This window comes from Pogoniulus pusillus, chromosome 5 (genome assembly GCF_015220805.1).
Source record: "Pogoniulus pusillus isolate bPogPus1 chromosome 5, bPogPus1.pri, whole genome shotgun sequence".
NCBI classification, from domain to species: domain Eukaryota; kingdom Metazoa; phylum Chordata; class Aves; order Piciformes; family Lybiidae; genus Pogoniulus; species Pogoniulus pusillus.
Window position 1 is genome coordinate 20,122,531 of NC_087268.1, and position 12,349 is coordinate 20,134,879.

The window sequence follows — 12,349 nt, forward strand, 5'->3', positions numbered from 1 at the left end:
TGCGCCGATCCAGGGGATGATGGAACAAGGCATTCCCGGCCGGCCGCCACTGCAGCCCACCGCATCAGCCCGATCGTGTCCGTGGAATCTCCTCGGGCAGCATGCCCCAATTCGAACTGAACTGTTAGCTCCACGAGAATCGACCACGTGGCTTTCGCTGTATATACTTTGGGACCACAGACACTGAGACTTCTAATTAGTGAGTATTTGAACTCTCTTGATTCAAGTTGCTAGGGAATTTTACTAACTTTGCCAGTGGCACTTTATACCACAAGACTCTCTGACCAGGACAATTCTAAAACCTCTACCAATCAGCCTCATATCTCACCCCAAACGCAGACTCAAACCCCTCCACAACACCTGGGTGGCCATTCCAATGCCTATCACTGTGTCAAGAACTTCCTCCTAACTTCCAGCCTATACTTCCCCCGGCACAACTTGAGACTGTGTTCCCTTTTTCCGTTGCTGGTTGCCTGGGAGAAGAGACCAACCCCACCTGGCTACAGCCATCCTTCAGGTAGTTGTAGACAGCAACCATGACACTTAGTGCCATGGTTTAGTTAATTAGAAGGTGTTAGGTTGGACTTGATGATCTCGAAGGTCTTTTCTAACCAGCTTAATCCTGTGATTCTGTGGGCTGGGGACGTTTAAGCAAAGGGAGACCATGGAGCTGCAATTTGTAGCAGCAGTCTGGGCACCCGTTGGTTGCATTCTCCTCGGCCTGCCGTGGCCACTGCCTCGGCCTCTGTTAAATCTGAGGGAGCGTTAAGCCGTAGGCCCCTCAGGACAGGAAGGTGGTGAAGTGCCTGCAGCCCGCCAGGTCTCGGAAGATGCAGGCGGCGGATAGCCCTGGCGTCCTCCCGGGGGGCTCCCGCCGGCAGCGGGGCAGGCCGCGGGCTGGCAGACAGAGCTTTCGGAAAGGATTTGGCGCGCACTGTTGGCGATCTCATGCATCTGACTCCGCCGGGCCAGCTTTGGGCCGTGTGACTCGCACTCTTGACACCGGGCCCTCCACGCTGTCTCCCCTCTTCCGCGGCGCCGCTGCCTCCGCGAGGCTGGTGCCTCCCCTGGGCAGCGCCCCCGGCTCCTCCCCGCTCGGTAGCGCCGGTCCGAGTCCCTCCTCCCGTTTCCGCTCGTAGGAGCCTGAGTCGTGTCCTGCTGTGCCTTTGCTGCTCCCCCAGCACTCGGCCCCATCCGGCCCGGCTCAGGGACGTGCGGGTGAGAACTGGCGCCGCGGTAGGCGGCAGAGAGTTGCGGAAGATTGTGAGATGGTGGGAGAGGGGAGGCGGGGAACAGCCGGTGGTGGAGATGCTAGTCTAAGGGACCAGATGGCACCGGCCTGGCGGTTGGAGGCGCTTGGGGAGCACCGGAGTCCCGGCAGGGGTGCGAGGAAGCAGTGGGTGGTTTGTGGGGGTAAGGAGCGTGTGGCGAAAACAGTAGTATTTGCCCACGCCCTGTCTGTGTAATTTTTGCGGAAATAGGAAAGTTAGTTTGGAGGGATGAAACGAGTCCAGCGGCATCTGCCTGCGCGGTCCTGCTCCCGGCCGAGGAGCGCGTCTTGCCGATCTTTCACAGCTGGGGATATCTCCGTGCCACCAAGGAAAATGCACCGCCAGCAGCACTACTGGCAAGCGTGCAGTCACTTTGTTCTTCCCTTGCACCCGCGCCGAGGTTACACAGCCAAGCTAAGCTCAGCCGTGGATGGGTGGGAGGGCAGAAAAGCCTCCGTGGGGCGCAGGCAGGCGCGGGACCGAACCTCGTTTTGGGAGGCCGTGGTCCAGGGGGCGATGGGGGAGCAAGGCCCTGGCTGGCCCGTAGCTGACAGCTCTCATTGGCAGTTGCTCGCAGAGATGGTGCCGACAGTTCCTGCCTTCCCTCTGCTTATGTAAGACGTCGGCTTTGCCTTTTCCTCTTCTAGCTTTTGAAACTTTATTTGCTGAATCTGGATATCTGCCTGTCACCGCTCTTCTGATGGGAGGTGGATGCTTCCTGAGCACTGCCTCTCTCGGAAAGGCCTTCGGCTCAGGAAGATGTTTGATGGGCAGAGAGGAGAGGATCTGTTCTGGGCGGGGGGAACTAAATACAAGGGTGATTAAAGTTGCATTTCTATGCTTAGTGTTTTTATCAATGCTTTTATTCTGTGCTTTTACTCTGTATAGTTCCATGGTTTGAATCAGGGGCTAGGATTTTCTTACCTGACTGCACTGATTTATTTTAAGACATTGGGGTGAGTCACTTGAGATTTGACTAGGAAAAAGTTGGGAGTTCTCCAGAACAGCCATGAGAGTCAAATCATGCAGTTCATTTGTGCCATTACTCCTAGATGGGCCAAAACTTAACAGTTCTTAGTCAGGTGCCACAGGTGGTTTTAATGGTTTGTTAAGATGATTGAAGTTCATTATAGCCAGAACATATAATAGCAAAGGGTAACAGTGACTGAGGAAACACATTCACGTGAGTTGCATTGGCACAGAATATGATGCCAAATATATCTAAAAATGTCCAAAAGTAAATTATTGATGTGAAGTGCATGTGGTTGATAACACCCAGGAAAAAAAGCCCTAGTCCTTAGGGTCTATGCCCTTTGCAAAAATGCCATTTTGCAATTTTTTTTCTGAGCTGCAGGAATGAAAACTGATGGGAGCTAATGTAAATTCTGCCACGAGATAACTCTCTTTCATATTTTTAGACCTTTGATGTTCAAATTACAAATCCTACAGACAAGCTTTTTTTTATAATGAAGGCTGAAGAGCTAAGGGCAGATTTGGTTTTGGACATCTGTACTTTCAAGACTAGTTCTCATGAGTAAAGCTGCATGAGAAGACCTTGGAATCGGAGTATAACTAATGCAATATTATTCAGCTGAAGCTCTGATTGAGTTAGAATGAGACTGTTCATTTCTCTTGAGGTAGTGTTATCTTAGATACTGTGGTTATTTAACAGAAAATGGCCATCAGAGATGCATGTCCCACAGTTTTTTTCTTTCCTTGCTATTTAAAATTATTTTCTTCTAAAGCATGCCAAACCTCAGCTCATCTATGATGTTATTTCCAACACAACTGTGTATTTTTAGTGTTTAGCAGCTCCTAAATAATTACCATAAAAAAGTGGAACAGAGAAACTGCACAGAGTAAAATGGCAAAATAGTGTTAAGGCTGCAGAACTGTTTGGAGGAATTACTTTCATGTTTGTGGTATGTATGGAATTAGCAATTTTCTGCTAGAGGACTCAAGACTGTCTTGACTCAAGACTGTCAAGACTCAAACCTGAGTATGGAGTTAGTTTGCCCTTGATTAGGAAAAACTGTTTGTTTAGAGGCAAGACACCAACATTCCTGTTGCACTCGGGCTTTACAATTCAAAGCTCATCTCAGTTTGTCACTTTTGTCATGTTTCAGAATTGTGCTGTTTGCAAGTGACTGGTGCGTCATTAGTTTTCTGCATTGCAAGAATGTCACTGCTTTTATTCATGCATAAAAATAGATGAGAACACTTTAAAGCAGTTAGGTATGAGCCAACAACGTGCCTGGGAAGAAAAGGCAGCCACCAGTATGCAAGCCTATATTAATAAGACTGCCTCCATTGTGCAGAGGGAAACTATTTCTCTGTACTTAGCATTTGTTAGAATCTAGAATACTGTATTCACTTTTCTGTCCTAGAAGCCAAGAAAGGTATGGATAAACTGAAACTAGTCCACTGGACAGCCACTAGGGCTACTGGGGGCCAGAGCATATGTCAAGGAGGAGCGGTTCCTCAGTAAGGGATGGAATGGGGTTCTGGGAGCTGATCATGGTAACCCAGCTGACAAGGCAGGTGTCCCACTGCTAAGGGCCCCATACCATGCTACTGACTTAGTGCCGAGTAAGACTCTATATTGCCAGGCAGGCTTGTGGAGATAAGAAAGGTCCAAGATCAAGCTGAGATGCAAATCAGCAGGCCCAGCAATGGTTATCAAGTTATCACTGAGCTGGTCCATAGTGATATGACAGGTCTGTGGTCAAGTGAAGAAGTCAGACCATGGGCTAGGGTCTGACTCAGCAGAGTCCATGAACAGAGTATAAGGCACACCTACAAGATAGCTTGGATAGGGATTGATGGCCAAAGACAGAGCTGAAGTAGAGCCCCTGTAGCCATGAGCAGAAAGTAGGGGTGGAGGTGAGGCAAATCTGGTCCTTTAAAGGCCGTTCAGTACACTTAGGGCCCTAGTACCATATGGGGATCATATATATCATATAGTTTACATTGGACAAGACCTTTAAGATCATTGAGTCCAACCACTATCTAACTCTACCAAGTCTGGTGCTAAACCATGTCCCTTAGCTGATGGAACTGGCCTTGCTGAGCCTAGAAAAGACTTTGAAAGGATCTAAAGTAACCTAGTACTTAAGAGATTGTTAAGAAGACAGAACTAGTTTCTTCAAATTGATATGGGTAGTTGCATGAGGGACAAGTTCAAAGAAGAGGTTCAAGCGACATGTTTTAAAAACCTTTTCTGCTGTGAGGAAAGTAAACTGTTTGAACAAGTTGCCCAGAATTTGTAGAATAAGAACAACCGTTGGGTAGAGACCTGCTGCTTTTGCCTCATCTGCAAACGCAGTAAACCAGGAGACATCTAACCTCTGCTTCACACAGAAGAAATGGATAGGAAATGGGAGATCCTCAGAAGGTAATGCACTGCATTTTAATGGCAGTGAGACGTATTAAGCTATTAAACTGCCTTTTGAGGAGAGGTGAAAAAAATCCTGTTATTGAAAAACTTTTAAAATCAGGACTGTGGACCAGATAGACATGTTTGGGGTATAACTCCCAGGACATGAGGCAGACTAACAAACATATGCTCCAATAAAACTTCAAGTGGATAAAGTGTTAATTAAGATTAGCATTTCTTTGTAGTGATGGGAATATGATGTAATATTATGATAACACTGAAGTAGTAGCATCAGTTTAAAGGATTTGAAATTTGAATTAATCTTTGTTTCAAATGGAAATTTTTTCTTACCTAAATTCTTTTGAAAGCACTTTTGCTGTCACAGCTCTCCTTTCTAATGCAAACTTTGTCATGCTGTTCTAACCCTGATATTTTTGAAGGTGGAAGTGACTAATAGCTAGGGTATTTATTTCCATGATTCCTGTTATAAATTCAAAAGAGGAAGCAAACTGCATTAACTAGTGAAAAGCCAATTGTATTCTTGTAGCACTTCATGTCTCTAAATCAGCAAAACTGTGTAAAATGAGCTTTGGTTTCTACACTGATGTTGTCTAAGTAGGGTTACCTTCACTGTGGACAGTCTTCATAGATTTACAATTCCATGGACTGTATGTACTCATAATAGTGATATGATGGAATAAGTCAATCTCACATAAGCATAGGACCACAAGAGCTCCATTGTTTTTATGTGGTATATTTGAGGAGGAGTCTGGGGACAAGACAGGAGAAGGAGCTTGGGAGGAGTGAGTAAAATTGCAGGAGTCTTGAGAAGGCAGTAAGCTAAGAGGGAGGAAGTCTGTGGCCCTTCACTGGGAGGAGGGACTGAAAAGGAAGGATGAGGTGGTGCGCTGCACAAGGAACTGAAATGTCACACCCAGAAAGTTTGAAGGAGACTGCTTAAAATCTTGTGACTGTCATAAGAGAAGAGAAAGTAGAGTTATGAGTTCATCTGTATTTGGTGGCCTTTAAATCCACTCCTAATTAATTTGATTTGAATGATTGCAGGAGGCAGAGCTTGACACTGAAGGAATATCCTAGGTTTAGGACACTTGGCAAGGACTCTTATGAAGGAAAATGTGACAAGCTAGATAAGTAGTACTTTCTGATGGGTAGTTTTATCTGTATTTAGAGGTTTCATTATTCTCTGTAAGCTCTAGGTAATCACTAATTTTGAAATGAATATGACCATGAAGGGGCAGAGCCTAAGAGACAGACTTTCATACTCTTAATGTTACTAACTTGAGTTAGTATCTTTTCTAATTTGGTAGTGAATTCTTCTTCTCAAGTCCCTTATGGCAGTATGTTGACGAACTTTTCTTAGTGGTTGCAGCTGTATTCAGAACTCACATTGAGCACAAGCAAGGAGACTTTCTATTTGGATATGCTAATTATTTATAAAGGTTAAATAGTTCAAGAATGCCTTTGAAAGTGTACTTTCCCTTTCTTTGTCTGTAACTCTGCACACAGTTTTAAGGTGGTTGTGTCCAGAGTGTTCATCTAGCTTTATTTTGAACAGTTCTTTGATTTCTCAAGTAGGTACTTATGCACTGCAAAGCTAATTTTGAGATTTTATATTAAAATTGTCATCCTATGTGAGTGAAGGTTGTTCCTTTGAGTGGTTTGAAGAGAGTATAGCTGAAATTTTGAAGGATACAAAGTAACATTCTAAAAATGTCTGCTATGTTGTTTCCACTGCAGGACAGTGTGCAGAGTATTTTTTTAGATGTATTTATATATAGGTGAACACAGTACTATCAGGGGGATGGCATAATGGCTCTAGCTATAGAAGGCACCTGTAATAGCAACCAGACAGGAGCATGCCTCCTGGTAAAATAAACTAAATGTCTGGTTTAAAACTCTGTAAAGGAAACTTTCCAAATACAAATCAAGAGATTCTCTTTGATACAGCAGAGTATTTGTTATTTTTTTTTCCAGTGCTGGTATGCTGTCTGACAAAGTTTTGAGAATAGCAGTGACTTTGAGTGTTAAACAGTGATGATCTATTTTCTAGCAATGGAGAAAGCAGCAGGACATGTAAGATACTTGCATTATACAGCACCTGGAACACTACTGATAGCAGCACGGGCAGCTATGAGTAGGGTATAAATTGTGTAGATACCTATTGGTGAACTATTTGATACCATGAAGAGCAATGGGGAAGAATTGCAACTCTGGAAAAACTCCAACTTATTCCTCTCACAACCACATTGGATGGTAGATGGGCTTGGATCCTACACTGTGAAGCTTCTCCTGGCTTAGGTGGGTAACAGGGAATACCCAGGACAATACTTCAGGTGAATGTAGTTGTAGATTAGGATAAGAAAGTAATGATAAAAGTAATTGCTGCAATCAGTAATCTTGGATATGAAAGAGAGGAAGAGGCTTCATTGTGAACAGGAGCTTTTTGGAAGTGTTCTCTTGCTTTAAATATAGAAGGTAAAGTGAAAAGGACTGTGAAACAGAGAAGGGATCTTGTAGGTAGAACCAGGATGAGGAAATGAGAACAGTAGGAGTCTTAAGTTGCCACCGCAGAGTAAGTTCCTTTGTATGGCTTTCAGTTTTCCAAGTTCTGTGCTGTCCAAACTATTCGTTATGGATGGTCACCACAAAAGAACTCCCAAGAGTTCTTCCCTTTTCATTCTGTTTTTCTTAAGATAATTTCTTAAGATGTCTTTTTAAAAACAGTTTTCCCTGGAAAATTCACCTTCAATTGGTTCTTTCTATTTTTCCCTCTTACACTTTTCTTATGCTACCAGTTGAAGGTAGTGTAGCTCTGTGGGGAGGCCCCAAACAAACTCTATTACATGTTACGTTTTGCTTGTGTCTCATCACCACTTGGTTTTCCCACCTGTGTAGTCTTCACTTTCAACTCTCATTCTGATCTTCATCTATTCCTCTCTGAAGAGCTCTTCAGAGGAAGTTCATTCTGTGGTAAGAGAACCATACATTCTGTTTTGCTGTCTGTAGTCCATTTCTTCCTCTCTATTTTTAAATTAAACCACAAGGGAAACAAAATTAGTTCAAGTCATTTAAATATGCCTCTGTTTTTTCTTACCTGCTTTTTAAAGATCTTGAAAGAGAAACATTATTTCATGCAGGAATCTCACCTTTCTTCCTGCTTTGCAGAATGTGCGTTCCTTGCATTTGTCACAGCAACTTTGTAGTTCCCTGAGCCTTGCAGTAAACCTTGCAGGGCTCTTCAGCTGTATCTGGCTGTGAATTTTTGTCTCATCAGTTCTGGTCTGTTAGAGATTTTTGTGTGGCTAGGACCAATGGATTGCACGACGCAAAGGATTCTGTTCAGATAATTTCTGCCTCTGCTACAGATTATACAGGTCATAACAGGCTTACAAAAGCAAGTTTTTCTTTTCACTTTAATCTCTGTATTCCCTTTAGTTTGGGTGAGTCTAGTGCCACTATTTGAGTCCAGATGTAATTACTATTTTATGCCCTAGAGATGAGGGTTCAGACTTAACCCTTTTGGCAAGCAGCAGGTGGGATTTGATATAACTTTTCCTTTTTTTTTTTTTCATCTTCCCCATCCCCCCCAAATCCATCTTTTCTGTCCTATTGAGGTAATTGTTTGTGATGGGAAGGGAGTCCAAAAGGTAACAAAGTTCACTGTGCGTTTACATCTTGCAATTATTTTGTTAAATTGTTTGGTTTATTTTGTTTGTTTGCCATGCTCTGAATCATACCAAATAGTGCTTTCATAGAATCATAGAATCAACCAGGTTGGAAAAGACCTCCAAGATCACCCAGTCCAACCATACCATGCAGTCTTGCCTTAGATACTGCAGTGACTGCCTAGACTTAAAAGCTGTAAAATACAAAGGAAAAAACCCTCTTGGCTCAGAGTTTATTAGAACTGTTGTGATACACTTCAAATTCTTTGCGCCTACTCACCAACCTCCCTTGGCTTTCTAGCATGCAGAGTGGTTTGTTTGCACCATGCTAGTGCAAAATGAGAGCTGATATTGATCTACAGGAATTTTTCTCTGTTGCACAAAAGTATGTAGCATTTACATTGGATCTCAGTACATAAAAGATCACAGTTTGAAGGGAAAAAAAGATACAGTGATTGAACCTTACCTTCTTAACCTAATCATGGCACTAAATGCCCCATCCAGTCTTTTCTTGAACACCTCCAAGAACAGTGACTCCACCCTGGGAAGCCCATTTGTGGTGGTTTGGGTGGTACCCACCCCCTTACACTTTGGGAATCACCCAGACTAGACTCAGCCGGCTCTGGAAATTGAATGAAGCTTATTATTTACAGCTTAGCACAATATACAAGCAGATATTTACAATGTATACAGTTATATGCAAAAATATACAAGGTAAAAGGTAATACAGAAACACAGCAGCCCTCCCAGAAACCTGAGTCCCCAGGAGGGGCTCTCAACTGCCCTTCCACCTTCTTACACCCCTCAACCTTACCCCAGATGTTGCCTTGTGCCCCAAGGAAGAACGGAGGGTCAGCCAGAGGGGTTAGGATTAATCAGACAGACAGAGGGTGAGGTTAGAGAGAAATGCAGCTCAAATCCCAGGCTGTGCCCAAATGCCTTATCTGTGTTGATACTCTTGTTCTTACACATCTCAGCAAGCCTGTGAGTGAAGTAGGCATCACCATAGTTTCCCTTTCACAGACAGTGATCTAATCCTTCTCACCGGAACATTCTAGCTAGCTTCAAACTAGCACACTATTCCAATGGCAATCACTTTCTCTGGCAAGAACTTCCTCCTAACATCCAGCCTAGACTGCCCACGGCAGAACTTGAGACTGTGTCTCCTTGTTCTGTTGCTGGTTGCCTGGCAGAGAGACCAACCCCTCCTGGCTACATCCTCCCTTCAGGTAGTTGTAGACAGCAATGAGGTCACCCCTGAGCCTCCTCCTCTTCAGGTTAAACAACCCCAGCTCCCTCAGCCTCTCCTCACAGGGCTGTGCTCCAGGCCCCTCACCAGCTTTGTTGTCCTTCTCCGGACATGTTCCAATACCTCAACATGTCTCTTGAATTAAGGAGCCCAGAACTGGACACAGCACTCAAGGTGTGGCCTGACCAGTGCCGAGTCCAGAGGCAGAATAACCTCCCTTGTCCTACTGGCCACACTGTTCCTGACGCAGACCAGGATGCCATTGGCTCTCCTGGCCACCTGGGCACACTGCTGGCTCATCATCAGCTACTCTCTACCAGCACCCCCAGGTCTCTGCCTGGCTGCTCTCCAGCCACTCTGTCCCCAGCCTGTAGTGCTGCTTGGAGTTGTTGTGGCCAAAGTGTGGAACCCTGCACTTGGTCTTGTTCAGTCTCATCCCATTGGTCTCTGCCCACCCATCCAGCCTTTCAAGGTCTCTCTGCAAGGCTCTCCTACCCTCCAACAGATCAACACCTGTTCCTAACTTGCTGTCATCTGCAAACTCGATGATGCTGGACTCAATCTCCTGATCCAGATCATCAGTAAAGATATTGAACAGGACTGAGCCCAGCACAGATTCTTGGGGAACACCACTATTGTACCTGTGTTCTATGAAAGCTGGGCTCTGTTCTTGGGTGATGGAATACACTAAGGAAAAGATGACTGGGGAAGCTTGAAGTAGTTATTTGTTCCAGGTGTTTGTTTTTCGTTCTTCTACCACTTGTGGTTGATGTATTGTGAGCTCTTTCATCTTGTTTCCACCCTTTTAAATTTTGATACTGCAGAAATTAATGTAACATTATAATTTTTAAACTGCCTTATGGGATGAAAGTGAGAATTCCCACAGCAGCCTTAACTCTGCTCCTAGAAGAGAAAGCACATCAAGTGAGTGTCTTATGTTACACCTTTGTGTAGCACTGGGCACTGGGATGTACTGTTTGGCAAATAATTACATTTCGGAACCAATCCAAGTCTATGGCAGTCTCAAAATACCATTTGTTAATTATGATAAATGATCATATAACACTGGTGAATGGGCATAGGTGTCCTGATTTGATGAGAACATAACTAGTTCAAGTTCTAATTTTCAGCTGATAATTTTCTAAGTAATGGCACTTTCTGAAGTTAATGGTGTATTTCTGCAGAGAATGTCTACTTCTAGCAGTGATAATGCTGATATGTATGAGTTGCTACCACAGGTGGTGGTGCAGAAAATTTCTGGCTTATTATACTTGCTTCTGTGGAGACCAAATTCACTGATAAATCTTGTGTGCCACATTGTGAGTGCAGAAAGTAAAAAGCCACACCTGCAGGAAGGAACAAACAGGACAGGTGACCCTAAACCAACCAACAAGGGATACATCATATTTGGGATAAAGCTGAGGGGATACATCACATTTGGGATAAAGCTGAGGGATCACCAGGATCAAGCCTCCTTTTCAGTGGCCAGCATCTGAGGAGAACTCTGTCCATTCTGCCTTCCATGTGTTCCTGAAACCAGTTGCAGAATTCTGTACCTGAATCTAGTTTCTGTCTGCAGCAGAGTCCAATATGTGACTGCCCCCATGTGTGATGTAATTGCTATCAGGCAAGTTTGGTTTTATACTGGTTTATATATATTTGCATATATTTAATTTTATTGTTATTATGTTTATTAAAACTGTTTTAGTTTTCATTTCCAGTCCATAATTCACTCTTCCATATTTGCATTCTCTTCCCTTTGGGAAGAAGAGAGGTTAGTAAGCATCTGTCATTTGTCTAGTGGCTGGCCTAGCCCAAATGCTTGACAATAGATTTGATTCTCAGAATGTTGATCTGTGAGTCATATCATCAAGGTGTACTACAGGATCCAAATCTCTTAGAAAGGGGACGTTTCAAACACTTTTCTTGCATGCATGCATGCAGTTTTATCCCTTTTCCAATAAAAAATTAGTATCTCATCTCTAATAGAGGGCTAGAAATTACCTCACTTTCTTTACCTTGTATGTGATTTCAGATAGCCTTGCTATTATATTTTTAAGTTTTTGGAGGTTCTATTGTATGGGGATAAGTTGAAACTATGCTTTTGTGGGATCTTCTAGGCTGACCCTGATAGGGTGAGTCTGTTTTTCACTTGTTTAGTTTGTTTTGGACTGTTGAGCAGGGTTATGGTTCCCAAGTTCTTTGAACTGTGCTCAGCAGAGACAGGCACAGAGAGGAGGACCTGGGAAGTACTGTACAAATATAGGCTGTCAAGTTTAATCCAAAATAAGGTCGGAGAAGCAAGGTGAGAAAGAGAAGCATGAGAACAGATATAGCGAACTTCTTTGGCTGTCTTTCAGTTACAGAATTAACTCGATGACCTACTTGTGTCAAAGGCATGTACTTGTAAAATGTGTGTAATCTGCTGAGGTGTTCCACAGTTTGGCAAACGTCTTGTTCGGCTCTGATTTGAGTGAGTCCTTGGCATTAGTCTCTGTTCTTTGCCATACCGACAGCTTATCCAATTAAATGGATGATGTTATCAAATCTTCAGGAACATTATTAGGAGTCCTGCTAAGGTAGCAGGATAGATAATCTAATATTCATATAGCTCTGAATTATCTGCTTGTGCAGTTATGTGACTATCCATACTGTGCTTGCACGGAGATGTTTTGGTAGCTTGAGGCAGGCTTCTGTGAAAAGCTGTTAGAGGCTTCCTCTGTATTCGATAAAGCCAATGCCAAGTGGCTTGAAGATGAGCCTGCCA

General features: G+C 43.7%; 1 protein-coding gene across 1 annotated transcript in view; it reads left to right on the forward strand.

Annotated features, from left to right (window-relative positions):
* The first annotated feature begins 1,131 nt into the window (after nucleotides 1–1,131).
* TSPAN9 (tetraspanin 9) overlaps nucleotides 1,132–12,349 on the forward strand; it is a 208,624-nt gene continuing 197,406 nt past the window's right edge. Inside the window, exon 1 of the mRNA XM_064143431.1 lies at nucleotides 1,132–1,218. The gene's annotated coding sequence lies outside the window, so the exon portion shown is untranslated. The remainder of the gene's footprint in view (nucleotides 1,219–12,349) is intronic.